The following is a 4,167-nucleotide window of genomic DNA, read 5'->3' on the forward strand; positions in this document are numbered from 1 at the left end:
AGGCAGGAACCTGGAGGCAGGAGCTGATGCAGAGGCCTGGGGTGGGGGGTGGGGGGTGGGGGTGCTGCTGACTGGCTTGCTCCCATGACCTGCTCGGCCTGCTTTCTTGTAGAACCAGCTCAGAGAGAGCACTGTCCACAATGGGCGGGGCCCTCCCCCATCAATCACTAATTTAAAAAATTCCTTACAGCTGGATCATCTGAAGGCATTTACTCAATTGAGGTTCCCTCTCTCTGATGACTCTAGCTCGTATCAAGTTGTCATAAAACCAGCCAGCACAGAGACAGTTCATCCACAAGTGACCATAGCCTCGGAACACGGATTTGGGTTGTTCTGAATGACACAGTCCTTGGTGGCAGTGTCTGTGTGAGACTGCCTTACCTACAGAAAAATGGAAACTGTAAATCAAGGCACTTACCACTTCCGTCGATGGAACCATAGCCAGGCTATAGCTGTGACCATGCTGTAGGGTTCAAATATTATCTGGCGGCATTCTTAGCATCTTGGTAGATGCTAGGAGGCTGCTAAGTATGTATTAAGGCTTCGATGTCGTGGGCTGTTAGGTCAGACACAGGGATGGGCAATGACTTTCAAAGGGGCTAAAAATGGCCCAGGATAATCTGGCTCCAGCCTGCAACATTCTGACTGGACGTAACCACAAAACCCAGGCAGTATGGCCTTGTAAAAGTCTTAACCAGTGCAGTTGTTCTTTGACTCACGAGCCTCGCTCGACCACTTCCCCTGTGCCGCAGAACGTGGTGCTCCTGGGAGACACGTTCCCACATGCTCTTCTTCCAAATGGAATTATAATCACAGAGGGAGGAAAAGGCTCCGTTACTTGGTTCTAACGTTTCCCTGGAGAATTCAGTTTAGAACTCCCTGTGCGTCGAGAGAAGACACTTCCCTGACCCTTACAAGTTGCTCCAGGCTGGTAACCTCTTCAAAGCCCCGGGTAACAGGGGACCCTGCATCACCGGGTGGGGAGGTCTTAAAGGTTAACCTGGTACATTAGAGCCAACCAGAAGACAGCACAGGAAGCTCAGAGTTGTGAAGGTAGTGTCACAGCCCCAAGGCCCCGGCTGATCTTTCCCTGCACAGAGCAGTCTGCAAGCCCCGTCTCCTAGTATTTACTTCTAATTGAAAGCCAGCATGCTGAGCAACTCCACCCAGGCGTGAAAGTGCAGGCCCGTGACAGCTCCCTCAGCCCTCTGTTCTCAGAGCGAGCCGCCATGGGCTTGAAAGGGAAAATGTCAAGGAGACATAGAATTAGAACTTGATTTTGCTTTTGAAAAAGATCTCTCACGGAGACACTCCGATGTTCGCATAATTACTCAGAGCCTTTGAGAGGCCAATCAGGAAAGGAGAGGGGAGGCTCTATTCTTAGCGGGAGGGGGGGGATACCACATATGACACCTTACTGCGTAGCCCAGGTTGCCCTTGAACTTTCGCTCCTCCGGTCTCTGCCTCCAGAGTGCTAGGATTACAGGCATGTACCACCATGACTGACTAGATAAAAAGGGTATTAGAAAATTTACTAGAGAACAAACAAGATTCCCTTAGGGGCCACAGAGGCTGTTCTGGGGAACCTGTGGGTGGTTGTATCTCTCCGGCAAACATTCTGCCCAAAGATTCGGCTCCAGTGGTCTTTCGTCTGAGGGTAGATACTGTCTGGGAAGCTCCCTCAGTCTGCTTCCATGATGCACAGCCACACCCAAGTTTGCACATTCACCTGCCTGCTTTGTGCATTCAGGGCTAATCCTGGTGACACTGCCCAGAGCCTGGGGTAGCTCGGTGGTACTTCGCTCCACACAATCCTGGACTCAACAGGGTGAGGAAAACATCAGGTATGCTGGTTCTGTGTCGGAACACGTTCCTGCCTTCTTCCGTCCCTGCCTGCCTTCTCAGGAATATGCATGCTGGAATCAGACGACCTCACCTAAGCACTGAAACAATCTTCGCCATTGATGTCATCTTGAGCAAGATGCCTGAGTGACTCTCGGAACCTGGCTTTCCTCACTGGTGAAACAACAAAAGCCCACACCATGGACGAGACCCTCTCCTGCCTAACAGTGACCAGGCAGCTAGGAGCTGTGGGGGAACTCGATGAGCCTGCCTGGAGCAGCATTCCTTGTGGCTAAGTCTGGCCAGGACTGCAGCCTCTGGCCAGTGAGGTGTAATCTAAGTGCAGTGCAGGGTTGCTAAGAATGTGGATAAAGGAGACATTACCAAGGTGGCACTTTAAGACCTTCCTTCTGGCTTTCTTTCTTTGTCTTTCTGTCTACCGTGGAAGGACATGCTGGGAAGCTGGCCATCAACAAACCAGTTATAAGAGCTTTTGCCTGGAAGCCAAACTGGCTGGCATCTTAATTTTGGACACCCTGGGGCTCCCTTGCATGAATGAGTTTTCCTGTATAGGGCATAGCCCAGCATCTGGCTCACAGAGCTTCTGGGCACGGTCTCCTCCACCCTCACACACAGAAGATATTTCTATTGCAGCAGCTGTTGTGCTCTCAGAGACTAACACAAATAGCAGACACTTATGCCTCACAGCTCTGGACACCCAAAATCAAGACACCAGCCTGTTTTCCCGGGGTAGAGTTATCTCCCGGCTTGTTGATGGATGTGTCTGTCCTTACATGGTGGTCAGAAAGAAAATACTGGTCTGTCTCTACCCTTCTGTCTTTCCTCTCTTTCTCTCTCTTCTTCAGTTTTAAATTCACTACGTAGTTAGAGATGCCCTTAGATGCCTGCCTCTAACTATTAAGTGCTAGGATTGCCAACACACAGCACTTTAACCCACTAATGCGATGCTGGGAATGAAACCGAGGGCTCTCTGCATGGCAGACAAGCACTGAATACACCTGAAGCCCTAATGTGTGTAACCCAGGTTGGTCTTGAACTCAACAGTCCTCTCCCTCATTCTGTTTGCCCTTTGCCTGCCAGTGTGAACTGGTCTTAGGTTGCTGAAGCTGACTTTGAACTCCTGATCCTCCTGCCTTTTCCTTTCAAGTGCTAGGAATACAGACCTTTCTTTCCCTTTCTTCTTACAAAATTATTAATTTCATCCCAGGGAACAGACACTCCCCCTCCCCCGCCTTGTCTAACTCTGCCTCTCAAAGGCCCTGTCTCAAAGCTCCATCATATTGGGGTTCGAGTTTCAACACATGAACTTGAGAGAGACTCAAAAACTCAGGGGTGCAATTGGAAACACTAAAAATTTGAGTTAGCTCAAGTTACATTAGCCTCTGGAGCCTGCCTGGATTTGGGCCTGACACCCTGAGGGCCTGATACAGGGAGATGAGGTTAGAACACTAAAGGCAGCCCACTGATGGGGCTTCCATGTCCACCCCTCCTGCAGTCTGTGGATGTGCAACTGAAGGAGAGTCATTCGTCAGAGCCGCTCTTCAGGAGGCCGCACTGGTGGCTCAGTAGTTACAGACTGTGCACTGCTCTTGCAGGGGACCCAAACTCAATTCCCAGCATTCACATTAAGTGGCTCGCAGCCAGCTGGAATTCCAGCACAGGGGTTGTGGCGTCTCTTACGTTTCCAGGCACTTACACAGAAGTGCACTCGCCCACACACCAAGAGGCACCAGACCAGGTGATGGCGGCTCAAGAATAACCCAGGGAGGAAAGGCCATGCCATGGAGGGAGAGACAGGGGTGGTAGGGGTGGTGGGGGTGGTGGGGGTGGTGGGGGTGGTGGTGTGATCACAGTCCCTGGAGGCATGTTGAAACAGGGCTGCCATGGATCAGCTGGGCTGGAGGAGGAAGAGCAAAGGTGAATTAAGGGACAGGAAAGAACAGTGAGAGGTCGCAAGGGAAGTCAGTCACCCAGAGAATGACATATCAGATTAAGCCCTAACCTTATAAGTGCACACACACACACAGATACTTAAAATAAAAATAAATATTTAATTAGTAGTAAAAAAAAAAAAGAGCCACTTGTCATTCAATGAACCACTAAGAAGAGAAGACCTCAGGAGTGAGTGGGACAACCAACATCACACCCATCACACATCTGACCCTCTGCTAGGGAGACAACTGTGTTCAGGGGCAATTGTAGGGGTGGGAGCAGAGCAGAGGGGAGGCATGCGCTAGGAATGACTCTGCAAGAACGGAGGGTAGCTCCAATGGGAGTCTCACAGGAGAGCTTGGTATGGAAGAT

At 50.6% G+C, this 4,167-nt stretch overlaps 1 long non-coding RNA gene across 2 annotated transcripts; it reads left to right on the forward strand.

Moving 5' to 3' along the window:
• The first annotated feature begins 708 nt into the window (after positions 1-708).
• On the forward strand, positions 709-2,242 carry LOC134486824 (uncharacterized). 2 transcript variants are annotated; one of them, XR_010066232.1, is made up of 2 exons: positions 709-1,053; positions 1,751-2,242. It is a non-coding gene; the product is annotated as an uncharacterized LOC134486824 (long non-coding RNA). The 2 variants fall into 2 exon arrangements; XR_010066233.1 differs by having other exon boundaries at positions 867-952.
• The last annotated feature ends 1,925 nt before the right edge of the window (positions 2,243-4,167 follow it).

This window comes from Rattus norvegicus, chromosome 4, assembly GCF_036323735.1.
Source record: "Rattus norvegicus strain BN/NHsdMcwi chromosome 4, GRCr8, whole genome shotgun sequence".
Lineage (NCBI taxonomy): Eukaryota > Metazoa > Chordata > Mammalia > Rodentia > Muridae > Rattus > Rattus norvegicus.